The sequence below is a fragment of the Sus scrofa genome, chromosome 9 (assembly GCF_054392235.1).
Source record: "Sus scrofa isolate SSC_HxYL_T2T_F1_AM1 chromosome 9, Sscrofa_HxYL_maternal_Yorkshire_Landrace_v2.0, whole genome shotgun sequence".
Taxonomy (NCBI): Eukaryota; Metazoa; Chordata; class Mammalia; order Artiodactyla; family Suidae; genus Sus; species Sus scrofa.
This window is the reverse complement of record NC_139391.1, coordinates 7110761-7137849: the sequence shown is the minus strand read 5'-3', so window position 1 is coordinate 7137849 and position 27089 is coordinate 7110761. Positions and strand designations below refer to the sequence as shown.

At 42.1% G+C, this 27089-nt stretch overlaps 1 protein-coding gene and 1 pseudogene across 5 annotated transcripts in view; one reads left to right on the top strand and one right to left on the bottom strand.

Annotated features, from left to right (window-relative positions):
• Nucleotides 1–27089, top strand: part of CLPB (ClpB family mitochondrial disaggregase) — a 299259-nt gene that overhangs the window by 56387 nt on the left and 215783 nt on the right. The window lies entirely within an intron of this gene.
• On the bottom strand, nt 19950–20267 carry LOC146399704 (cytochrome c pseudogene; annotated as a pseudogene).

Genomic DNA, 27089 nt, shown 5'->3' with positions numbered 1-27089 from the left:
ATAATGCTAAATTGCTTTCCACAAAAGTAGTACCAATATGCTCTTTTGGTGTGTATTTCTGATGTTTTTAAACTTAGAAAATCTGGGCAAAAATGAAGTATTGTTGTTTTAAATTGTAAGTCTTTGATTTTTGGTCACTTGGTTTCAGGAATATCTAGATCCAGGAACACAAATATCACCATCGGTGCTTTCTTGGTATCTCTAGGTTTTGCTTAATTTTGCATATTGGCTTTATTTTATCCAACTGCAAAAGAGCTTTTCCCAGGCAATCTTAGAACACAAGTAGCAGCACCTCGAGATGACACTGACCCAGCTTAGCATCCCAAGTAGAAATAGCATTCTGCTCACACAGTTGGAACGTAGTGTATTCATAGAAGAGCAGTGATGCTTTCATCTTTGGACATGTGTCCTCAAGACCAAATCACTGTGTTTAGGAGGATGTAGTAATAAGACCAGCCTCGTTGTAGTCAGTTCCCCACTGAACCGTGACTAATCTTAACCCTTCTCACTCTGCTTGGCACAACGACGAGGCAGGGCGATGCTTTCATAAATACTATTCTGCATTCGGTTTAGAGGAACTTCGAGAGAGCAGGGTCTTCCATCTCTGGACCAGGGACCTGTCCGTGAAGTAGTGCCAACATGCAGAACAGACCAGATGCCAAAAACTTGCATTGGTTTACTGGCACCATCACTTTTGTGCCTTAAGATAAAGGGCAGGCATGCCCATCCCTACTTAGGAATTTCTCAAGCTCACAAACTTAAAAGTGCACATGTCCACACAATGTAAAATTTTTGTTCTCTCACCTGAGCCCCTGCCCAGCACCTCACTCTGGATGGTCTCATAGTGTGGCCACTCCTCAGACTATGTTAGGTCTGTCATTCGGACCCTTCCATTATCCTGTTATTATGGTAGGAGTTATAATTTGGTGGCCTAGACGACATCATATTCCTTTGGTGAGAGGTTTTAAATAATTGCACACTATATTATGCTTCTGTGGTCCACACTAGTAATTGCAGGATGAGAATATCCCAGTGTTATTTTGCAGATACTATTTAGGGTTTAGCTGGCTGCTCTATCTGATTTTCCCTGACCTTGTAATTTTGATTCTGCATTTTGCAGGGGATTATTCATCTTGAATTGTTTTTTGCCTTATCTGCCCTTATTTGAAAATTTTATCAAGTTTTAACAAAATTTTTAGATTCTTTTTTCTTTTCCAAGCATTCCCTTGTTTTATACAAATGTCTTTTCATATGCTGGGATAGCTGTATAAGGACTTGTGCAAATCCTTGTCCCAAAAAGGAATGATAAAACTGGACAAAAAAATACACACACAAAAAAAAACTGTTTAAATTGACCAAAGGGCCTGCAAGCAATTGAGAAGCATTTATTTTTTAAAAATCCTTGAATATTTGTAAAAATAGTGGAAGCGAAAGTCTGTGGTGGTTTATCCAATGGCTGCTCTCATTCTCTCCACCTCGTTTCCATGGTGCAGAAGTTCTCTGCGAGGTAGGAGTCATAGGCCATGCAGACTGACAGCTCTGCTGCTTTCCCTGAAGGGGATTTTATCTGGATCAGAGCATGGAAAAATTTATGTCCAGTGGCATTGTCAAAAACAACAAAACTTTCAGTGACAAACAATGGAGGAACAATAAAATCACAGAGATATGAATTGGGACAAACAACCCCCAAGAGACTAGCCAGAAATTTAACAGAAGTATTTAGGGGAAGGAGTTAAATAAAGGAGACCCCATTAAAATCACACTTACCCCCTGTGATTCAGAAGGCTGTGCACATGAGCAAGGCTATAGCAGCTCAGCAAAGACCAGAAAGGACCCTTGTGAGATACGAGTCCCAGGATGAACGTGGAGCAGACTTGTAATCTCCCTGAATTGTGAAAGTATTCTCATAGAGATTCAGCTGCGAAGGGTAGAATTCTTACTGGCTCAAAGTGTTTCAGCACAGCCTCTGACCAGTCATTGCCTGACCACTAAGCCATGCTGACCTAGGGGAAACCTCTAGGAAGCCAGGCTTAAAAATGAGGGGGCAAAAAAAAAACCTGAATTAGGGCATCAGTGGATGCACCTGCAGAGGGAAAATACTCCACAGAATTAGTCTGGGCAAGCAAATGAACAAAACATAGCAACAGGTCCAAAGGAAGGGAAGCAAAACTAAGAGTTGCTATAATAGATTACCTAAAATGTCCAGTTTCGATAAAAATTATAACATATGAAAAAGGGAAATGTGACTATACATGGGAAGAACGTCGCCAGTAGTAACTGTCTTTTTTGTGTTAGAGTATAGCTGATTTACAATGTGTCAATTTCTGTGGTACAGCACAGTGACCCAGTCATATATATTCATGTTCTTTTTCTCATACTACCATTCATACATGTTCTTTTTCTCATACTATCTTCCGTCAAGAAATTGGACATAGTTCCCTGTGAACACATAGAGGTTGGACCTAGCGGACAAAAACTTGAAAGCAGCTGTTATAAGTATATTCAAAGAAACCCTGCCTAAATAGCCAAAGGGAAATAGGAGAACCATCTCACAGTTATAATGTATACATAATGTAACAGTAACATTTGAATATATATATATCCAAATAGAAATATTGGAGTTGAAAAATGCAATAACTGAAATAAAATTTCCCTAGAGGTCATATACACCACATTAACAAAAGAAAAGTCAAAAACCACATGATCATCTCAATAGATGCAGAAAAAGCATTTGACGAAGTCCAATATCCATTCATGATAAAAAAATCTTAACAGGAGTTCCCGTCATGGCGCAGTGGTTAACGAATCTGACTAGGAACCATGAGATTGAGGGTTTGATCCCTGCCCTTGCACAGTGGGTTAACGATCCGGCGTTGCCGTGAGCTGTGGTGTAGGTTGCAGACGCGGCTCGGATCCCGCGTTGCTGTGGCTCTGGTGTAGGCCAGTAGCTACAGCTCCGATTAGACCCCTAGCCTGGGAACCTCCATATGCCGCGGGAGCGGCCCAAGAAATGGCAAAAAGACAAAATAAATTAAAAAAAAAAAAACTCTTACCAAAGTGGGTATAGAGGGAACATACCTTAACATAATAAAAGCCATTTACGACAAACCCACAACAAATATAATACTCAATGGAGAAAAGCTGAAAGCCTTCCCACTAAAATCAGTAACAAGACAGGGATGCCCACTCTCACCACTGTTATTCAACTAGTACTGGAAGTCCTAGCCACAGCAATCAGACAAACAAAAGAAATAAAATGTATCCAAATAGGAAGAGAAGAGGTAGAACTGTCATTGTATGCAGATGACATGATACTATATATAGAAAACCCTAAGGACTCAACCCTAAAACTACTAGAACTGATCAACAAATTCAGCAAAGTAGCAGGATATAAGATTACCTTTCAGAAATCAGTCACATTTCTGTATACTAACAATGAAATATTAGAAAATACAATACCTTTTAAAATTGCAACCCAAAAAATCAAATACCTGGGAATAAACCTGGCCAAGGAGGTGAAAGACTTATATGCTGAGAACTATACGACATTCACCAAGGAAATTAAAGAGGATTCAAAGAAATGGAAAGATATCCATGCTCCTGGGTGGGAAAAATTAATATTATAAAATGGCCATACCACCCAAAGCACTCTACAGAATCAATGCAATCCCTGTCAAATCTCCCATGACATTTTTCACAGCTAGAACAAACCATCCAAAAATTTATATGGAACCATTAAAGACTCAGAATTGCTAAAGCAATTCTGAGGAACAAAAACCAAGCAGGAGACATAACTCTCCTAGACTTCAGACAATATTACAAAGCCACAGTCATCAAGACAGTGTGGTACTGGTACAAAAACAGACATACAGACCAATGGAGCAGAATAGTGAACCCAGAAATAAACCCAGACACCTAGGTCAGTTAATCTTCAACAAAGGAGGCAAGAATATAAAATGGGAAGAAGTCTTTCAGCAAGTGTTGCTGGGAAAACTGGACAGCTGCATGTAAATCAATGAAACTGGAACACACCCTCATACCATGCACAAAAATAAACTCAAAATGGCTTAAAGACTTAAATGTAAGACAAGACAGCATCAACTCCTGGAAGAGAGCATAGCAAACATTCTCTGACACAAACCTTACAAATGTTTTCTCAGGTCAGTCTCCCAAAGGAACAGAAATAAAAGCAAAAATAAACCAATGGAACCTAATCAAACTGACAAGCTTTGGCACAGCAAAGGAAACCATAAAAAAACCCCAAAAAGACAACTTACAGAATGGGAGAAAATAATTTCAAACGGTGAATCTGTCAAGGGCTTAATCTCTAAAATATACAACAACTTATACAACTCATACAATTCAACAGCAAAAAAGCCAACAACCCAGTGGAAAAATGGGTAAAAGACTTGAATAGACATTTCTTCAAAGAAGATATACAGATGGCCAAAAAGCACAGGAAAAAATGCTCAACACCACTGATTATTAGGGAAATTCAAATCAAAAGTACCCTGAGATACCACCTCACACCAGTCATAATGACATCATTAATAAGTCCACAAAAAACAAATGCTGAAGAGGGTGTAGAGAAAAGGGAACCCTCCTTCACTGATGGTGGGAATGTAAATTGGTACCACCACTATGGAAAACAGTATGGAGGTACCTTAGACAACTATACATAGAACTACCACATGACCCAGCAATCCCACTCTTGGGCATATATCTGGACAAAACTTTCCTCGAAAAAGACACATGCACCTGCATGTTCATTGCAGCACTATTCGCAATAGCCAAGTCATGGAAACAACCTAAATGTCCATTGACAGATGAATGGATTAAGAATATGTTGTATATATACACAATGGAATACTACTCAGCCATAAAAAACTAAAATAATACCATTTGCAGCAACATGGATGGAACTGGAGAGTCTCATACTAAGTAAGAAAGAGAAAGACAGATATGATATCACTTATATCTGGAATCTAATATATGGCACAAATGAACCTTTCCACAGAAAGCTCCTAGACTTGCAGAACAGACTTGTGGTTGCCAAGGAGGAGGGGGAGGGAATGGGACAGATTTGGAATTTAGGGTTAATAGATATACACTGTTGCTTTTGGAATGGATGCAATGAGGTCCTGCTGTTTAGCAGTGGGAACTATATCTAGTCACTTATGATGGAGCATGATAATGTGAGAAAAAAGAATATATACATATCTGTGTAGCTGAGTCACCTTGCTGTACAGTAGAGAATTGACAGAACACTGTAAACCAGCTATAATTGAAAAAATAAAAATCATTATAAAAAAATTTTTCCCTAGAGGGACTCAACAGCAGAACTGGGATGGCAGAAGAAAGGATAAGTGACCTTAAAGATGGATTGATATGGATTATCCATCTGAAGAACAGGAAGGAAAGATAATGAAGAAAAATGAACAGAATTTTAAAGGCTTGTAGGATTCCACTAAACATACCAACATATGTGTAATGGGAGTTCCAGAAGGAGAAGGAAAGAGAAAAGATCAGAAAAATAACAAATGCTTGAAAAAAAAATCCCCAATTTTGATGAAAAACATTAATCCATACATCCAAGAAGCTCAGAAAAATTTGGGTATTATAGACAAAAAGAGAACTACACATAAACATATCATAGTCAGACTGTTAAAAGACAAAGAGAATATCTTAAAAGCAGCAGAGTTCCCACTGTGGCTCAGCAGTAGCAAACCTGACTAGTATCCATGAGGACGTAGGTTCCATCCCTGGCACTCAGTGGGTGAAGGATCTGGTGTTGCTGGGCTGCGGTGAAGGTCGCAGACATGGCTCGGATCTAGCCTTGCTGTGGCTGTGGTATAGCCGGCAATTGCAGCTCTGATTCAACCCATAGCCTGGGAACGTCCACATGCTGTGGGTATGGCCCTGAAAAAAAAAAAAAAATGACTCATCACGTACAAGTGAACCAAAACCAAAGATTAACAGCTAATTTCTCATCAGAAACAATCAAAGCAAGAAAGCAGTGGGATGGTATAGTCAAAGTGCCAAAAGAAAAATTTGTCAAACCAGAACCCTATACCCATTGAATTGTTCTTTGAAAATAAAGGAAAAATAAATCCTAATTAAAAAAAGATTGAGGGGTTCCTATGGTGGCTCAGCAGAACCCGACTCATATCCATGAGGATGTGAGTTTGATCCCTGGCCTCACTCAGTGGGTTAAGGATCCGGCACCGTGAGCTGTGCTTTAGGTCCCAGATGCGACTCAGATCCCGTGTTGCTGTGACTGTGGTGCAGGCCTGCAGCTACAACTCCGATTTGACCCCTGACCTGGGAACGTCCATATGCCGCGGGTGTGGCCCTAGAGGAGAAAAAGAAGATAGAGTTAATTTGTTGTTAGGAGACCAGCCTTACAAGAAATACTAAAGGACGTTCTGAGGCTAAAAGAAGACGGTAATATGAAGCCACATGTAGAAACAAAGGGCACCTGTAAAATTCTGTATATATGTACGGATAACAATAAAAGGTGTTTAAATGTGTGTTTTTCTCTTTTATTCTCTTAACCGTTTAAAAGCCAATTGCATGAAGCAGTAAATATAAACATTATATTGTTGAACTTAAATAAAAATGTAATACGTGTAACAATAACAGCACAAAGAAGAGGTAGGGAACGAGGGTATATTTGAGTAAGGAAATGTCACTAGAAGGTCACTCAAATCCAAAGGAAGAAACAAGAGTACAAGCATACCTCAGAGATATCGTGGGTTTGCTTCCAGAACACTAATAAAGTGAAAAAACTGAGTCATAGGAATTTTTTGGTTTTTCGATGCATCTGATAGTTGTGTTGATACTATACTGTAAACTGTTAGGTGTGAAATAGCATTATGTCTTAGAAAACAGGGTCCATACCTTAGTTTAAAAATGTTTTGTTCAAAAAAAAAAACCCTAATGATCCTCAGAGCCTTCAGTGGGTCATGATCTTTTTGCTGGTGGAAGGTCTTACCTCAGTGTTGATGGCTGCTGACAGATTAAGGTGGTAGTTGCTGAAGGTTGGTGGCTGTGGTACTTTCTTAAAACAAGGCAAAATGAAGTCTGTTGCATCAATGGACTCTTCCTTTCATAAACTGTTTCTCTGTTAGCATGCCTTGTTGTTTCATAGCATAAGTCATGGTAGAACTTTCAAAATTAGTCCTTTCAGAGTTCCCATCGTGGCTCAGTGAAAACAAATCCAACTAGGAACCGGGAGGTTGCAGGTTTGATCCCTGGCCTCGCTCAGTGGGTTAAGGATCCAGTGTTGCCATGAGCTGTGGTGTAGGTTGCGGACACAGCTTGGATCCCGCGTTGCTGTGTCTCTGGCGTAGGCCCGTGGCTACAGCTCCGATTGGACCCCTAGCCTGGGAGCCTCCGTATGCCACGTGTGCGGCCCTAAAAAGACAAAAGACCAATAAATAAATAAATAAATAAATAAATAAATACAAACAAAATTAGTCCTTTCAGACCATGCCTTAGCAACCCAGTTTATGTATTATTAATTTGTCTTTCTAGGGCTGCACCCATGGCATATGAAAGTTCCCAGGCTAGGGGTTGAGTTGGAGCTGCAGCTGCCGGCCCATGCACAGCAGCACCACATCCCAGCTGAGCCGCGTCTGCGACCTACTCCACAGCTCACAGCAATGCTGGATCCTTAATCCACTGAGCAAGGCCAGGGATTGATCCCTCATCCTCATGCATACTAGTCAAGTTTGTCTCCACTGAGCCACGATAGGAACTCCTGTAGTATTTTTTTCCCACATTCTTTTAAAAAAGTATTATTGTCAGTCATGTGTCATCACAGGAGATTGGATAAGTTCCTGTGCTGTGCATTAGGACCTTGTTGTTCATCCATTTTAAATATAGTAATTTGCATTTACTAACCCCTTACTCCTAATCCATCCCACTCCCTCCCCCTCCTCCTTGGCAACCACAAATCTGTTCTCCATGGCTATGAGTCTGTTTCTGTTTTGTTGATAAGTTGATTTGTGCCATATTTTAGAATCCACATATAAGTGATAACATAAGGTATTTGTCCTTCTCTTTCTGAGTTACTTCACTTAGTATAAGAATCTCTAGTTTGGCAGTTCCCATCGTGGCTCAGTGATTAACGAATCCGACTAGGAACCATGGGGTTTTGGGTTCGATCCCTGGCCTTGCTCAGTGGGTTAAGGATCCTGCATCGCCATGGGCTGTGGTGTAGGTTGCAGACATGGCTTGGATCCCGCGTTGCCGTGGCTCTGGTGTAGGCTGGCAGCTGTAACTCCAATTAGACCCCTAGCCTGGGAACCTCCATATGTCACAGGAGTGGCCCTCGGAAAGGCAAAAATAAAATTAAAAAAAAGAATCTCTAGTTCCATCCATGTTTCTGAAAATGGCATTATTTCATTCTTTTTTATGGCTGAGTAGTAGTCCATTGTGTATTTGTACCACAGCTTCTTAATCCATTCATCTCTCGATGGACTTTTAGGTTGTTTCCATGTCTTGGCTTTTGTGAATAGAGCTTCTATGAATATATGGTACGTGTATCTTTTTGTTTTTTGTTTGTTTGTTTTGTTGCTTGTTTTTGCCTTTTAGGGCCACACCCACAGCATATGGAGGTTCCCAGGCTAGGAGTCCAGTCAGAGCTACAGCTGCCAGCCTACACCAGAGCCACAGCAATGCCAGATCCCTAACCCACTGAGTGAGGCCAGGGATCGAACCCGCAACCTCATGGTTCCTAGTCAGATTTGATTCCACTGTGCCACAGTGGGAACTCTCTGCATGTATGTTTTTGAATTGTAGTTTTAGCTGTATATATGCACAGGAGTGGAATTGCTAGATCATATAGCTAGTTCTGTATTTAGTTTTCTGAGGAACCTCCATACTGTTCTCCATAGTGGTTGTGCCAATTTACGTTCCCACCAATAGTGAAGGAGGGTTCCTTTTTCTCCACATCCTCTCCAGCATTTGTTACTTGTAGACTTAATGACGGCCACTCTGACAGGTGTCAGGTGGTACCTCATTGTAGTTTTGATTTGCATTTCTTAATAATTAGTAGTGTTGAGTATCTTTTCATGTGCCTACTGGCCATCTGTATGTCTTCTTTGGAGAGATGTCTAGTTAGGTCTTTTGTACATTTTTCAGTTGGGTTATTTGAGTTCTATAAGGTTGTTTGTATATTTTAGAGATTAAGTTCTTTTCAGTTGCATTGTTTGCAACTATTTTCTCCCCTTCCTTTTTTTTTTAACTCAATGAATTTTATTACATCTATAGTTGTAAAATGATCATCACAACCCAATTTCATAGTATTTCCATCCCAAACCCCCAACCTGTTTCCTTTGGAAACCATAAGTTTTTCAAAGTCTATGAGTCAGAATTCTGCAAAGAAGTTCATTGTATCCCCCTCTTTTTTTTAATTCCACACATAGGTGACAGCATATGACAATGGTATCTCACATCTGACTAACTTCACTTAGCATGATAATTTCTAAGCCCATCCATGTGGCTGCATATGCCATTATTTCTTTTCTTTTTATGGGTAAATAATATTCTGTTGCGTATGTGTACCACATCTCTTTATCCACTCCTCTGTCAATGGACATTTAGGTTGTTTCCATGTCTTGGCTATTGTATATAGTGCTGCAATGAGCATCAGAGGACATGCGATCTTTTCGAGTCACGGTTTTCTCTGGGTAGATGCCCAGGAGTGGGATTGCTGGATCACATGGTAGTTCTATTTTTACTTTTTTAAAGGACTCTCCATACTGTTTTCCACAGTGGTTGCACCAATTTATATTCCCACCAACACTGTACTAGGGTTCCTTTTTCTCCACACCCTCTCCAGCACTTTTTTTTTTTTTTTTTTTTTTTGTCTTTTTGCCATTTCTTGGGCCGCTCCCTCGGCATATGGAGAATCCCAGGCTAGGGGTCAGATCGGAGCTGTAGCCTCCGGCCTACGCCAGAGCCACAGCAACTCAGGATCCGAGCTGTGTCTGCAACCTACACCACAGTTCATAGCAATGCCGGATCCTTAACCCACTGAGAAAGGCCAGGGATCGAACCCACAACCTCATGGTTCCTAGTCGGATTCGTTAACCACTAGCCACAACGGGAACTCCTCCAGCACTTCTTGTTTGTAGACTTTTTGATGATGGCCATTCTGGCCAGTGTAAGGTGGTACCTCAAAGTGGTTTTGATTTGTATTTCTCTAATAATGAGTGATGTTGAACATCTTTTCATGTGCTATTTGACCATCTGTATATCTTTTTTGGAGGATTGTCTGTTTAGATCTTCTGCCCATTTTTTTTTTTTTTTGTCTTTTTGCTATTTCTTGGGCCGCTCCCACGGCATATGGAGATTCCCAGGCTAGGGGTCAGATCGGAGCTGTAGCCTCTGGCCTATGCCAGAGCCACAGCAACTCGGGATCCGAGCCACATCTGCAACCTACACCACAGCTCATGGCAACGCCAGATCGTTAACCCACTGAGCAAGGGCAGGGACCAAACCCGCAACCTCATGGTTCCTAGTCGGATTCGTTAACCACTGCGCCACGACGGGAACTCCTGGGCTATTTTTTGATGGGGTTGTTTGTTTGTTTTTGGTATTGAGCTGCAGAAGGCGTTCATAAATTTTTAGGAGATTAATCCCTTGTCAGTTGATTCATTTGCAAAGATTTTCTTTGTGGGTTGTCTTTTTGTTTTGTTTAAGGTTTCCTTTGCTGTGCAGAAACTTAAGTTTAATTAAGTCCCATTTGTTTATTTTTTTTTTTACTGTCATCACTCTAATAGGTGGATCTGAGAAGATGTTGCTGTGGTTTATGTCAGAGAGTGTTTGGCCTATGTTTTCCTCTAAGAGTTTTATAGTATCTGGTCTTATATCTAGGTCTTTAATCCATTTGGAGTTTCTTTTTGTGTATGGTGTTTGGGAGTGTTCTAATTTCATTCTTTTACCTGTGCCTGTTCAGTTTTGCCAGCACCACTTATTGAACAAGCTGTATTTTCTCCATTGTATATTCTTGCCTCCTTTGTCATAGATGAGTTTGCTATAGGTGCGTGGGTTGAATTCTGGGCTTTCTATCCTGTTGTACTGATCTATATGTCTGTCTTTGTGCCAGTACCATATGGTTTTGATGAGTGTTGTTTTGTAGTAGGGTCTGAAGTCTGGGAGCCTGATTCCTCCAGCTCCATTTTTCGTTTTCAGGATGTCTTTGGCTATTCTGGGTCTTTTGTGCTTCCAAACAAACTTAAAAATATTTTGTTTGAGGTCTGTGAAAAATGTCCTTGGTAATTTGATAGGGATTGCATTGAATCTGTAGATTGCCTTGGGTAGTAGAGTCATTTTGGTAATACTGACTCTTCCAATCCAAGAGCATGGTATGTCTTTCCATCTGTTTGTGTCATCTTTGATTTCTTTCACCAGCGTCTTATAGTTTTCAGAGTACAGGTCTTTTGTCTCTTTAGGTAGGTTTATTTCTAAGTATTTTATTCTTTTGGATGTGATGGTAAATTGCATTGCTTCCCTAATTTCTCCTTCTGATCTTTCATTGTCAGTGTATAGAAATGCTGTCGATTTCTGTGTATTAATTTTGTATCCTGCAACTTTGCCAAATTCATGGATGAGCTCTAACAGTTTTCTGGTAGAGTCTTTAGGATTCTCTAGGTATAGTATCAAGTCACCTGCAAATAGGGATAGTTTTACTTCGTCCTTTCCAATTTGGATTCCTTTTATTTCTTTCACTTCTCTGATTGCTGTGGTCAGGACTTCCAAAACTATGCTGAAGAGTAGTGGCAAGAGTGGACTTCCTTGTCTTATTCCTAATCTCAGCGGGAATTCTTTCAGCTTTTCCCCACTGAGAATGATGTTTGCTGTGGGTTTGTCATATATGGCCTTTATTATGTTGAGGTAGGTTCCCTCTATGCCCACTTTCTGAAGAGTTTTAATCAGAAATGGGTGTTGGATTTCGTCAAAGGCTTTTTCTGCGTCTATTGAGAGGATCATATGGTTTTTATTCTTCAGTTTGTTAATGTGGTGTATCACGCTGATTGATTTGCAGATATTGATCATGATGTACAATCCTTTTAGTGTATTCTTGGATTTGGTTTGCTAGAATTTTTTTGAGGATTTTTGCATCTATGTTCATCAATGAAATTGGCCTGTAATTTTCTTTTTGTGTGTGTGGTATCTTTGTCTGGTTTTGGTATCAAGGTGAGGGTGGCCTCATAGAATGAGTTTGGTACTGTTCCTTCCTTTGCAATTTTTTTGGAATAGTTTCAGAACGAGAGGTGTTAGTTGTTCCCTAAATGTTTGATAGAATTCGCCTGTGAAGCCATCTGATCCTGGACATTTGTTTGTTGGAAGTTTTTAATCACAGTTTCAATTTCAGCACTTGTGATTGGTCCATTCACCTTTTCTATTTCATCTTGTTTTAGTGTTGGAAGAGTGCATTTTCCTAATAATTTGTCCATTTCTTCTAGGTTGTCCATTTTATTGGTGTATGGTCGCATGTAGTAGTCTCTTATGATCCTTTGTATTTCTGTGATGTCCGTTATTACTTCTCCTTTTTCATTTCTAATTTTATTGATTCGAGTCCTCTCTGTTTTTTTCTTGATGAGTCTGGCTAAGGGTTTATCAATTTTGTTGATGTTTTCAAAGAACCAGCTTTTCACGTCATTGATCTTTTCTGTGGTTTTCCTCGTTTCTATTTCATTGATTTCTGCTCTGATCTTTATGATTTCTTTCCTTCTGCTAACATGAGGCCTTGTCTGTTCTTCTCTCTCGAGCTGCTTTAGATGTTAAGTTAGGTTGTTTATTTGAGCTTTTTCTTGTTTCTTGAGGTGGGCTTGTATTGCTGTAAACTTTCCTCTTAGAACAGCTTTTGCTGCATCCCATAGGTTTTGGAGTGTCATATCTTTGTTGTCATATGCTTATAGGTATTTTTTAATTTCCTCTCTGATTTCTTCAGTGGTCCATTGGTTGTTTAGTAGCATGTTGTGTGGTCTCCACATGTTTGTGTTTTTTGCAGTTTTTTTCTTGTTGATTTTTAGCCGTATAGCATTGTGGTCAGAAAAGATGCTTGATATGATTTCAATTTTCTTAAAGTTACCAAGGCTTGATTGGTGGCCCAGAATGTGATCCATTCTAGAGAATGTTCCATGTGTACTTGAGAAGAAAGTGTGTTCTGCTGCTTTTGGATGGAATGTCCTATAAATATCTATTAAGTTCTTCTGGTCTAATGCTTTATTCAGGACCTGTATTTCCTTGCTGATTTTCTGTTTGGATGATCTATCCATTGCTGTTAAGTGGGGTGTTAAAGTTTCCCACTGTTATTGCATTATTGTCAATTTCTCCTTTTAAAGGCTGTTAGCAGTTGCCTTATATACTGAGGTGATCCTGTTGGGTGCATATGCGTTTACAATTGTTCTGTCTTCTTCATGGATTGATCCTTTGATCATTATGTAATGTCCTTCCTTGTCTCTTATAATATTCTTTATTTTAATGTCTCTTTTGTCTGATATGAGTATTGCTGCCCCAGCTTTCTTTTAATTCTCATTTGGAATATTTTCTTCCATTCCCTCCACTTTCAATTTGTATGTGTCCCTAGAAGTGAAGTGGGTCTCTTGAAGACAGCATATATATGGGTCTTGTTTTTGTATCCATTCAGCCAGTCTGTGTCTTTTGGTTGGGACGTTTAGTCCATTGACATTTAAGGTAATTATTGATATGTATGTTCTTATTGCCATTTTATTAACTTTTTTTTTTTTTTTGGTCTTTTTGCCTTTTCTAGGGCCGCTCCAATGGCATATGGAGGTTCCCAGGCAAGGAGTCTAATTGGAGCTGTAGCCGCTGGCCTACACCAGAGCCACAGCAACACAGGATCCGAGCCCTGTCTGCAACATACACCATAGCTCATGGCAACGCCGAATCCTTAACCCACTGAGCGAGGCCAGGGATTGAACCCACAACCTCATTGTTTCTAGTTGGATTCGTTAACTACTGCGCCATGGTGGGAACTCCTATTAACTGTTTTGGATTTGTTTTTGCTGCTCTTTTTTCTTCCCTTCTTCTCTTGTTCTCTCCTGTGACTATTGTTAGTGTTGTATTTGCATTGCTTTTTCTTATTTGTGTGTGTATCAATCGTAGATTTATAGTTTGCAGTTACTCTGAAGTTTTGATATAGGAGTCTCTATATATACGAGATGGTTTAAGTTGTTGGTCTCTTAATTGCAAGTGCAGCTCCAATGTCCTCCATTTGTACCCTCCTCGTCCCATGATTTCTGATTTTGGTGGCATAATTGTGCATGGATGATTTTATATCTTTACTGTATGTATACCTTTACTGGTGAGCCTTGTCATTTGTGGTATTTTTGTTTCTGGTTGTGGCCTTTTCTGCCTAATGAAGTCCCTTTAGTATTTGTTGTAAAGCTGGTTTAGTGTTGCCGAATTCTCTTAGCTTTTGCTTATCTGTGAAGCTTTTGATTTCTCCTTCAAATCTGAATGAGAGCTTTGCTGGGTAAAGTAATCTTGGTTGGAGGTATTTTCCTTTCATCATGTTAAGTGTATCATGCCACTCTCTTCTGGCCTGCAGAGTTTCTGCTGAAAAATCTGCTGATAACCTTATTGGGGTTCCCTTTTAGTTATTTGTTTCTTTTCCCTATTGTTTCTTTTCAATATTTTCTCTTTGTCTTTAATTTTGGTCAGTTTTATTAATATGTATGAGTAATATGGTTATGCTTCCTGGATTTGAGTGAGTGGTTCCTTTCCCATATTAGGGAAGTTTTTGGCTATTATCTCTTTGAATATTTTTTTCTGTCCCTTTCTCTCTCTCTCCTCCTTCTGGTACCCCTATAATACAGATGTTGGTGCCTTTAGTGTTGTCCCAGAGTTCTCTGAGACTCTCTTCATTTCTTTTCAATCTTTTTTCTCTTTTCTGTTCTGCATCAGTGATTTCCACTAGTCTGTCCTCCACCTTGCTTATTCATTCATCTGCCTCCTGTATTCTACTATTGGCTACTTCTAATGAATTTTTTATTTCAGTTATTGTATTTTGCATCTCTGCTTGCTTAAGTTTTAAATCTTGTATTTCTTTGCTCAGTGTTTGCTGTAAATTATCCATCTTTGCCTCCAGTTTATTTCTAATATCTTGCATCATCTTCAGCATCATCAATCTAAAGTCTTTTTCCTAGAGGCTGATAATCTCCTGATCACTTAGCTGTTTTTCTGGGTTTTTTTTCTTGTTGCCTTATCTGAGTTATAGTTCTCTGCCTTTTCATTTTTATAGGTTTTTGGTGTGGTGTCCTTTTTGCATACAATACAGTTGTAGCCTCTCTTACTTCTGGTGTCTGCCCCCCTTGTGGCTGAAGTTGGTAGGGAACTTGCTGTAGGCTTCCTGATGGAAGGGGCTGGTGCCTGCCCACTGGTGAGGGGTGAGGGGCTGATTACTATCCCTCTGGTGGGTGAGACTTTGTCTCTGGATGAGATTAGAGGGGGCTCTGTGCCTTGGGGGCCTTTAGTTAGCCTGTTTACTAAATGGGTGGGGCTGTGATTCCACCTGGATTATTGTTTGGCCTGGGGCTTCTCAGCACTGATGGCTGGGGCCAGATTTTCCCAAAATGGCCACCTCTAGAGGAACACACGCTGATTCCCTAGAGCTTTGCCTCCAATGTCCTCCCCCCACAACGAGCCACAGTCACTCCCATTTTCCCAATAGATCCTCCAAGAACTGCAGTCAGGTCTGACCCAGATTCCTGTGGAGCCTCTGCTTTGCCCTGGGACCAAGTGTACATGAAAGTCTGTTTTCTCCTTTCAAGAATGGGGTCTCCATTTCCCCCAGTCCCATGGAGCTCCTGTGCACAAGCCCCACTTGGCCTTCAGTGCCAGATGCTCCAGGGGCTCTTTCTCCCAGTGCCAGATCCCCAGGTGTGGAGACCTGCCATGGGGCTCAGAACTCTCACTCTTGTAGGTGAGTCTCTGTGATACAGTTACTTTCCAGTCTGTGGGCTTCCCACCTGGCTGCTATGGGGTTGCTTATATCATGTAACTGCCCCTCCTACCTTTTTTTTTCCTTTTGTCTTTTTAGGCCTGCACTTGCAGCATATGGAGGTTCCCAGGCTAGGGGTCGAATGGGAGCCGGAGCCGAAGGCCTCACCACAGTCATAGCAACACAGGTTCCAAGTCGCATCTGCAACCTACACCACAGCTTATGGCAATGCCGGATCCTTAACCCACTGAGCGAGGCCAGGGATTGAACCTGCATCATCATGGATGCTAGTCAGACTCATTTTCACTGAGCCACGACGGGAATTCCCCTGCTCCTACCTCTTCATGTGGCCTCCTCTTTGTCTCCTGGAGTAGAAAATCTTTTTGAAAGTTTCCAGTCCATTTGGTTGAAGGTTGTTCAGCATTTGGTTGTAATTTTGTTGTTTTTATGAGAGAAGCTGAGCTCCAGTCCTTCTATTCTGCCATCTTAGTCCGTCCACCATGGATGTATATATTTTTAATGGCTACCCTTGCAGCACATGGAAGTTCCCAGGCAGGTGTCAAATCAGAGTGGCAGCTGTGGCCTGTGCCATAGCTTACAGCAACACCATATGCTTAACCCACTGAGTGAGGCCTGGGATCAAACCTCTATGCTTATAAGGATAACATTGGGTCCTTAACCCACTGAGCCACAACAGGAACTCCTGCCTAAAATTTTGTTGAGAATTTTTGCGTCTATATTCATTAAAGACATTGGCCTATAAGTCTTTCTTTTCTTTCTTTCTTTCTTTCTTTTTTTCTCTTTCTTTCTTTCTTTCTTTCTTTCCTTCCTTCCTTCCTTCCTTCCTTCCTTCCTTCCTTCCTTCCTTCCTTTCTTTCTCTCTCTCTCTTTCTCTCTCTTTCTCTTTCTTTCTTTCTCTCTTCCTTTCTCTCTCTCTCTTTCTCTCTCTCTCTCTTTCTCATGGATTCCCAGGCTGGGGGTCAAGTTGCAGCTGCAGCTTCTGGCCCACACCACAGCTACAGCAACTCAGGATCTGAGTTGCATCTGTAAACTACACCACACTTTGTGGCAATGCCAGATCGTTTACCCACTGAGCAAGGCCAGGAATTGAACCCACAATCCTCAGGGATACTAGTTGGGTTCTTAACCTGCTGAGCCACAATGGGAACTCCTAGGTTTTGTTCTTCTTTTTCTTTCTTTCTTTCTTTTTTTTTTTTTTTTTTTGGTCTTTTTTTGCTATTTCTTGGGCCGCTCCCACGGCATATGGAGGTTCCCAGGCTAGGGGTCCAATCGGAGCTGTAGCCACCAGCATAGGTAGGCCAGAGCCACAGCAACGCAGGATCCGAGCCGCGTCTGCAACCTACACCACAGCTCACGGCAATGCTGGATCGTTAACCCACTGAGCAAGGGCAGGGACCAAACCTGCAACCTCATGGTTCCTAGTCGGATTCGTTAACCACTGTGCCACAACGGGAACTCCTCTTCTTTTTCTAATTCTTTTAGGTGGTAGGTTACTAGCTTGTTTATTTGAGATTCGTCTTGTTTTTGAGGAAGGCCTGTATCACTGTGAACTTCCCTCAGAACTGCTTTTGTGGCATCGTATAGACTTTGTATGGTTGTGTTTTCATTGTCATTTGTCTCAAGGTGTTTTTTGATTTCCTCATTGACCAGTTGGTTTTTTAGTTGCCTGTTGTGGCCTTGTGTTTAGTATTGCTTTCACAAATAGGTTTTTTTTTTTTTTTTTTAATCTGGCTTGGAGTTCCCATGTGGGTCAGCAGGTTAAGTATCTGGCGTTGTCAGTGCAGTGGCTTGGATTGCTGCTGTGGTGCAGGTTCAGTCCTTGGCCTGGGAAATTCTGCATGCTCTGGGTGCAACCAAAAAAAAAAAAAAAAAAAAAAGAAAGAAAATAAATATATGTAAAAAAGAAAACTTAAAAAATATCTGGCTTATTTAAGTAAGTACTTCCCAACTGTGATTTCTTCCATCCTGTATCTTCTTACTTCTTTCCTGTTTAGAGGAGAACTTTCGATATTTCTTTTAGGATGGGTTTAATATTTCTGTATTTTTTTAGTTTTTGCTTGCCTGAGAAATTCTTTATTTCTTCTTCTATTTTAAATGATAATCTTGCTGCATAGAGAATTCTAGGTTGCAAATTTTTCCCTTTTAGAACTTTGAATATACCTTGCCACTCTCTTCTGGCCTGTATTATTTCTGTGGAAAAATCAGCTGATAGCCTTATCGGGATTCCCTTGTAATTTACTCTTTGTTTTTCCCTTGGTGCCTTTAGAATCTTGTCCTTGTCTTTACCTTTTGCCATTTTTATTACAGTATGTCTTAGTCTAGGTCCATTCAGGTTCATCCAGTTGGGAATGCTCCATGTTTCCTGTACCTGGATATCTGTTTCCTTTTTTAGATTTGGGAATCGTTTAGCTGTAATTTCTTCAAACACATTGTCAATCCCCCTTTCTCGTTCTTCTCCTTCTGGGGTCCCTGTTACACATAGATTGGCTCACTTTCTATTATCCCATGGATCTCTTATATTGATTTCATTTTTTTTTAATTTGGCTTTCTGTCTTTGTCCTGATTGGTTGATTTCCATTATTCTATCTTCCAAGTCACTTGATCTTTCCTCTGCATTATTTATTCTGCCATTCAACCCACTGAGCCACGACAGGAACTCCAGTTTCTAGCTCCTTTTTAAAAGTATTCCGCCTCACTGTCAATAGCTGTCCTTAATTCCTTCAGTATTTACATTTCCTCCTTTTTTTTCCATGATCCGTGATTTTGTTTTTAATTCTTAAGCTTTATGACCAGATAATTTACACATCTGTACTGACGGTACAGCTCCCCTACTTTAAGCCTTCCATGAATTGGAAAAAGCACCATCAGCAATCACACACATCCGGTAGTTCTACAGTTGTGTTTGTGACTCTACCTCTTTTTTTTTTTTTTTGTCTTTTTGTCTTTTGTTGTTGTTGTTGTTGCTATCTCTTGGGCCGCTTCCGCGGCATATGGAGGTTCCCAGGCTAGGGGTTGAATCGGAGCTGTAGCCACCGGCCTACGCCAGAGCCACAGCAACGCGGGATCCGAGCCGCGTCTGCAACCTACACCACAGCTCACGGCAACGCCAGATCATCAACCCACTGAGCAAGGGCAGGGACCGAACCCGCAACCTCATGGTTCCTAGTCGGATTCGTTAACCACTGCACCACGACGGGAACTCCTGTGACTCTACCTCTTTAAAAGACAATCCTGAATTCCAACAGCCTGACCTTGTGAGAATTCACAGGCGAAGTTTCCTAACATATCTCGTCACACCGAATTTTAAAAGCCTCTGATCTTAAAGATCATCTATAAAATGAGATAAATGCTAGATATTCTGTACTTGATGCCGTACATAAACCTCACTAAAATGCCTTTCAGTAAGTAAAAGGCAATATTTTAGATACAGATAATTTTAATGAAATTGGCATAGTTAAGACCAAAAAGATAAAGGGGACATTGTCAGTTTACCATCGGCTCATGCCTTAACAGGCCAGTGAAGACAGCTTGAAACACAGGTGAATCTTGCTCTGTTCTATGAGACAGTGAAGGGATCTTCTCAGTATTTAAATATATTAATATAACCAGTTATAGAAATCTAAATATAAAATCAGTCTCCTATAGGTTCTGAGAAGGTGTTCACCATCTTCCTGAAAAGTTTAACACTCCGCATTCGAGTTTAACCATCTCTGTAGAAGGGAAAGACAGTGATAGTAGTTGTTGAACTAGAATTACCGCTGAAATTCAAAAAGCCGACCATATTCATTTAGCCACCAACCAATCTTATTTAAATCAGGACCGTCCAACAGAAACATTCCGTCAGCCATACATGATCTGAATTCTAGGGTATGAGGTCAGTTTAAACACGGCACACATATAAAAGTCATGACACATTTCAGTCTTATAATAAATAAGGCAGTGCCAACTTTTACTCATCAGTAGCTTTTTTGAGATAAGCTACCATGTCTTCCCTTTCTCCCTCCTTCTTAATGCCAGCAAAGATCACTTTCGTTCCAGGCATGTACTTCTTGGGATTCTCCAGCTACTCCTTCAGTGTCTCCTCGCCCCCGGGGATGCCTTTGTTCTTGTTGGCATCTGTGTAAGTGCATCCAGCAGCCTGACCTGTCTTCTACCCGCACAGACCGTGGCGCTTTGAACCAGTCCTGTGCTTGCCTCCCTTTTCTACAGTGTGGCACTGGGCACCCTTCTGAACAAAAATCCTCTTGCCCTTCTCAACATCACCCATTTAACAATCGTTCTTTTGCCGAGTGCAGCAGACAAGTGGTCACTCGCAGGCCAGACGTCCTGCTCTCTAGCCGTCACCCCCTTTTTGAACTCAGTGGCTGTTAGAGTGCGGAGATCTGTTTCATTGCTTCCTCCTCCGGGAGAATTCCCCTGTTCTTTTAACTGGGAATCGTTCCTGAGCTTCTTCAATTTGCTTATGCTTTTCTTACTCTGTGAGTTTAGGGAAAACCGTCCCCTGTTGTAGTCTGTTTATATGTGGGAGCGTCCCTGGGGCGCTTGTGTGGGTTTACTGTTTCTTCGGCATGAGGGCTCCTTTTGGTATGGATTGTTGCTTTCTCTTTCCTCAGTGTGTGCAGGCTGTTATCCCCTTGATGGATGGTGTGTAGGTGCCTGGCCTGCCTGTGCTTCCAGGGAGGTGGGGGCAGTGGGCGATGCCTGCAGCCAGCCCTTGGTCACCAGGTGCTTGGCAATGGTGGTGACCCATAGGGAGGTGGGTGCAAGGGGCCCTCTGCGCAGGTGACCCCTGGGGTGACTGGGGAAGCAGGCAGTGTGTGGTCACAGGACCCTCGGTGGTAGTGGGGCATGCCCACCTCTGGAGTCTGAGATGGCTGTGGAGGTTTGCACCTGCCCCTGTGGCCATGCAAGAGGCACCCTGCTGCCTCAGAGCTCACCGCACAGAGAAGGAAGTTCCTGTGGCAGCCCTCCCGCCCGCTCCTCTCACGCTCCCTCACAATGGTGCTTTGCTTCTCCGGCAGGTCCAGGCTTCCTCCTGCACTCCCTCAGCTGTGCTGCACTGCTCCCGAGCCCCCTCGGGCTGTTTGCACACAGCCGACCCCAGTCCTCTCCCTGGAACTGACCTCCAAAGCCCACGTCTCGGTGCCCAGCCCCTGCCCGCATGTCTCAGACTGCGGTGTGCCAGGGGCGGTACCCATCACCTGTTTTGCCCTCCTCAATCTGGCTGCTGCACTTTTCTCGGATGCTCTGAGGCTCCTCCTCCATCCCAGCCGATCTCCCACCCGTTAGGTGGCCTCCTGACATGTGGATCCCTTTCCTCTTCTGTGGCTCCCTCTCAGGAATGCCGGCCCAGTCCTGATTCCTTCTCTTCTCTCTTATTTTTCTTTCTCCTGAGTTATGTAGAGGTTTTCTTGCCCTTTTTAAACATCTGAGGTCTTCTTCCAGTGTTCAGACGCTGTTCTGTACAAATTGTTGTACATCTAGGGTTGATTTTTTTTTTTTTTTTGGATGTGTTTGTGGGAGAGTGTCAGCTCTTCCTCTGCCATCTTGATCCTGGATCCATATTCTTTTTTTTAAGGCTTTTTTTTTTTTCCTGTTTGTTTAGGCTTTTTGGGGGGTAGAGGCGGGCGGGAGCTGTACCTGCATATAGAAGTTCCCAGGCCAGGGATCAAACCTGTGCCACAGCAGTGACAACGCTGGATTCTTAACCCACTGTGCCACCACAAACTTCATAATATTCTAAATCCTTTGTTGTCATTTCAACAGTCTTCACAGCATCTTCACCAGGAGTAGATTGCATCTCAGAAACCACTTTCTTTGCTCATCATAAGAAACACCTCTTAATCCATTAGAGTTTGATCACGAGATTGCAGCAATTCGGTCACATCTTCAGGCTCTACTTCTAGTTCTCTATAAAAAGAAAACAAAAAGGTATTTCTAGTACTTCTGCAGTTACTTCCTGCACTGAAGTCTTGAACCCCTCAAAATCATCCACGAGGGCTGGAACCATTTTCTTCCAAACTCCTGTTCCTGTTGCTATTTCGACCTCTTCCGATGAATCACACATGTTCTTAACGGCATCTAGAATAGTAAATCCCTTCCAGAAGTTTTTCAGTTTACTCTGATCCAAATAAGGCATCAATATCTACAGCAGTTGTAGCCTTATGACGTGTATTTCTTAAATCATAAAACTTGAACGTTGTGATTACTCCTTGATCCATGGGCTACCGAGTGGATGCTGTGTCAGCAGGCAGGAGAACAGTATTAACGTCACTGCGCATCTCCAGCAGAGTGCTTGGGTGACCAGGTCATTGTCAACAGCAGAAATGTTTTGAAAGGAATCTTTCTTTTTTTCTTTTTTTTTTTAAGCAGTAGATCTCAACTATGGGCTTAAAATGAGCAGTAAACCACGTTGTAAACAGATGCACTGTTATCCAGGCTTCGTTTTCCATTTATAGAGCAAGGCAGAGTAGATTTAGCATGATTCTCAAAGGGCCTAGGATTTTCAGAGCGGTAAATGAGCGCTGGGTTCAACTTAGAGCCACCAGCTGCATTAACCCTTAACAAGAGAGTCAGACTGTCCTTTGAAGCTCGGAAGCCACGCAGTGACGTCTCTGGAGCTATGAAAGTCCGAGACGGCATCTGCTGATATAAGGGCTGCTGCGTTGAAAATCTTTTGTTGAGTGTAATCAGCTTCATTAACCATCTCAGCTCGATCTTCTGGATAACTTGCTGCAGCTGCTGTGTCAGCACCTGCTGTTTCACCTTGCACTTTCATGTTGCGGAGATGACTTCTTTCCTTAAACCTCATGAACCAACCTTTTGTCGGCCTCAAACTTTGTCTGCGGCTTCGTCCCCTCTCTCAGCCTTCACAGGATTGAAGAAAGTTAGGGTCTTGCTCTGGCTGAGGCCTTAATTTAAGGGAACTCTGTGGCTGGTTTGATTTTTATTCTGGCCACTAAAATGTTCTCCATATCAGCAGGAAGGCTGATTTACTTTATAAAAAATCATTCACGGAGTTCCCGTCGTGGCTCAGTAGTTAACGAACCCGACTAGTATCCAGGAGGATGCAGGTTTGATCCCTGGCCTCACTCAGTGGGTTAAGGATCTGGCTTTGGCGTGAGCTGTGGTGTATATTGCAGACGTGGCTCGGATCCTGAGTCACTGTGGCTGTGGTATAGACCAGCGGCTGCAGCTCTGATTCAAGCCCTAGCCTGGGAACCTCCCTATGCTGTGGGTGCGGCCCTAAAAAAAAACCAACCAACCAATCAACCAACCAAACAAACCATTCATGTGTTCACTGGAGCAGCACTTTTGAGTTTCTCCAGGAACTTTCCTTCGCATCCCAGCTGTGCTAACTGGAACGGAGCCTAGATTTCGTCCTCTCTCCGCTTTTGACACACCTTCTGCACTGAGTTCATCATTTCTAGCTTTGGGTTTAAAACGAGAGACACGCAGCTATTCCTTTAACTTGAACACTTAGGGGCTATTATAGGTTTTGTTCGTGTTTTCGTTTTCTTTTTTTTTTTTAGGTCCACACCCATGGCCTATGGAAGTTCCCAGGCTAGGGGTCAAAGCAGAGCCACAGCTGCCAGCCTACACCACAGCCACAGCAATGCCAGCTATGAGCCGAGTCTGTGACCTACCCCACAGCTCCCAGCAATGCTGGATCCTTAACCTGCTGAGCAAGACCAGGGATCGAACCCGCATCCTCATGGATACTAGTCAGATTCCTTTCCACTGTGCCACAGCAGGAACTCCCTATTATAGGGTTATTATTTAGCCTAATTTTAATATTATGTTTCAGGGAATAGGGCGGCCCAAGGAGAGGGAGAGACATGGGGAATTGCCAGTCAGTGGAACCATCAGAATGCATAGAACGCACAATTAAATTTGCTCTCTTATATGGGTACGGTTTGTGGCACCCCAAAACAATTACAATAGTAACATGGGGAGTTCCTGTTGTGGCTCAGTGGGTTGAGAATCCAACTAGTATCCGTGAGGATGTGGGCTCCATCCCTGGCCTCACTCAGTAGGTTAAGGATCCAGCGTTGCTGCAAGCTGCGGCATAGGTTGCAGATGTGACTCAGATCTGGCCTTGCTGTGGCTGTGGCGTAGGCTGGCAGCTGTGACTCCAATTTGACTCCTACCCTGGGAACTTGCATATGACATAGGTGCATCCTTGAAAAAGAAAAAAAAAATAGCAACTTTAGGAGTTCCTGTTGTGGCTTAGTAGGTTACAAACCTGACTATTATCCATGAGGATGCAGGTTCGATCCCTGGCCTCACTCCGTGGGTTAAAGATCTGGTGTTGCCATGAGCTGTGGTGTAGGTCACAGATGCAGCTCGGATCCCCTGTTGCTGTGGCTGTGGTGTAGACTGGCAGCTGTAGCTGATTTGACTCCTAGCCCGGCAACTTCGATATGCTGCAGGTATGGCCCTAAAGAGAAAAAAAAATAGTAGCATCAAAGATCACAGGTGACAGATTACCATAACAAATATAATAACAATGAGAAGGCTTAAAATATTGCCAGAATTGCCAGAGACACAGAGATGAGAAGTGAGTACATGCCGTGGAGAAAATGGTACCAAAAGATTTGTTTCACGCAGGAACCATGAGGTTGTGGGTTCAACCCCTGGCCTCACTCAGTGGGTTTAGGATCCTGCGTTGCCGTGAGCTGTGGTGTGGGTTGCAGACGAGGCTCGGATGTGGTGTTGCTGTGGCTGTGGTGTAGGCTGGCAACGGTAGCTCTGATTTGACCCCCAGCCTAGGAACCTCCATATGCCAAGGGTGTGGCCCTAAAGAAAAAGACCAAAAAAAAAAGGCAGTACAACTTTATTTTCTCCTTTTTTAGCGTCTCTCAAAGTCATCGGACTACACAAAGCGATCGTTATAACACTGTATCATTGGGTGTTAAAGGGAGGTGGTGGTTTGCAGTTACGGCTCTGGGACCCGCCATGGCAGCAGGTATTGTAGCTCTTTCCCTCGTCTTGTGCAGTTTCTCTTTGGGAGATGGGAGCTGCCAAAACCCCAAGATGGGTTGGTCCTAACAGAGGGTGTGAGGGGATCTGGAGTGCTGTACAAGGAGGGTTCAAGGAAACCTTATGCACTCTGTCCGATGCTCGCATCTTCGTCTCTATGGTGGCCTCTGCTGCAGACTTTGATTTCATGCAGGTGAAAACTGACATCTCGCCTCCAGCCCATGCTCGGAAGTCCTGTCCGATGCCTGACTTGGTATCATGCTGTGTGAACCCAGGTGCTCTCCTGTGCTGACCAGAAGTGCAGGGACAGTAATGCCTTATGGAGGAACTTTTGACCAATGAAGGACAAGACTTAATAGATAAATGTTTTCTCTTTTCTTTCACTCTTGAGATGGCTCAAATTTGGTCGCATTTCCTCAGGGTTCTAAGTCATGTGAGATAGAGCAACTAGTCACTTGTGGTGGCTGCCTTGGTAATGCACCCCTGTGTATGTATACAATGGAATACTACTCAGCCATGAAAAGGAGGAAATAATGCAGCAACACGGGTGGACCTAGAGATTCTCATACTAAATGAAGTAAGTCAGATAAAGACAAATACCATATGATATCACTTGCATATGAAATCTAAACTATGATACAAATGAACTTATTCACAAAGCAAAAACACATTCACAGGCTTAGAAAACAAACTTTACGTTTACCCAAGTGGAAAGGGGTGGAGGGATAAACTAGGAGTTTGGGATGAGCAGATACGAACTACTACTAAACTATATAGTGTACAGAATAGATGAACAATAAGATCCTACCGAATAGCACTGGGAACAGCATTCAATGTCTTGTAATAAATGATGATGGAAAAGAGTCTGAAAAATAGTATCTATAGCTGCATCTATCCCTATCTATTTATCTCTCCATCTGTCTGTAACTGACTCACTTTGCTGTACACCAGAAATTAACACACGATTGGAAATAAACTATACTTCGCTGTTTGGCTTTTCCTTTTCCCCTCGTGCACTCTCTCTGTCACTCCCCTCTACCCCCCGAAATGGCACTCCCAAGGAAACTTGCCTATAAAGCTTTGCCTCAAGCTCTGTCTTCAGGGAGTCTCAGCCAGACAATTCCTTTGTTTCATTTGATATATTCTCAAGTGATTTCTTTAAATAAGGGAGGTATGACAGATGCAATTCCTCACATGTCTGAAAATGTTTCTGTTCTACCTTACACTTGATTTTGTTTGGCTGGTTGTAAGATTGTGGATTTAAAGTAATTTCCCTCAGAACTTTGAAGGCGCTACTGGGTCGTTTTCTTTTACTTTCCAGTGCCGTTAATGAATCATCTAAACCTGAAGCCAGTCTGATGTCGTCCTTTGTGGGGCATCTGCTTCTACCCACCCTCTGCTCTGGCAGATTTAAGAATTTTCTCTTTGTTCTTAAGTTTTTGAAATTTCACTGTGATCTATCTAGAGGTGGGGCTTTTAATTCTTTTTCTCTGGGAATGTGCTGGACCTTTTTAATATGCAAACTTGGTTTTTAACCTCCAGGAAAAGTCTTCCTTTTTATTCTTCAGTAATTTCTTGCCTTTGGTTTTCTCTTTTAAGACGTTCTTTTTATTAGAGGTGATACCTCCTAGATTAATCTCTTATTTCTGTTATCTTTCTCCCATGTTTATGATCCCTTGCCTTTGTTGTACCCCTGGAGAGATTTACATGAATTTATCTGCTACTCCTTCATCGGACTCATGAAAAATTGGGCAAAAGAGCTCATTATTGCCTTCTGACTGTTCCTTTTTTAAAAAATAACTTCTCCTTATTCCATTATCTTGGCCATTCTCTTCTATTTTGCAGGCTGTCTTCACATGTCTGGTTATCTTTATGTTTAAGAATAAAGCCATAAAGATCAGACGTGGGAGGTTGGAGTGCCTGCACTAGTCTTGTTTATTGGCACTCTTCCTTGGTACAGCAAATCAGACCTCTTTCCCTGGGGTCAGTACGTATTCATGGCTCGGTTACGGGGGCTTCAGCTTCCCTGTCCTAGAGACAGCTACAGAAGGATTGGAGCAAAGAGTAACTTTCCATAGGGTAGCTGTAACATCAGTCACATGAGGTC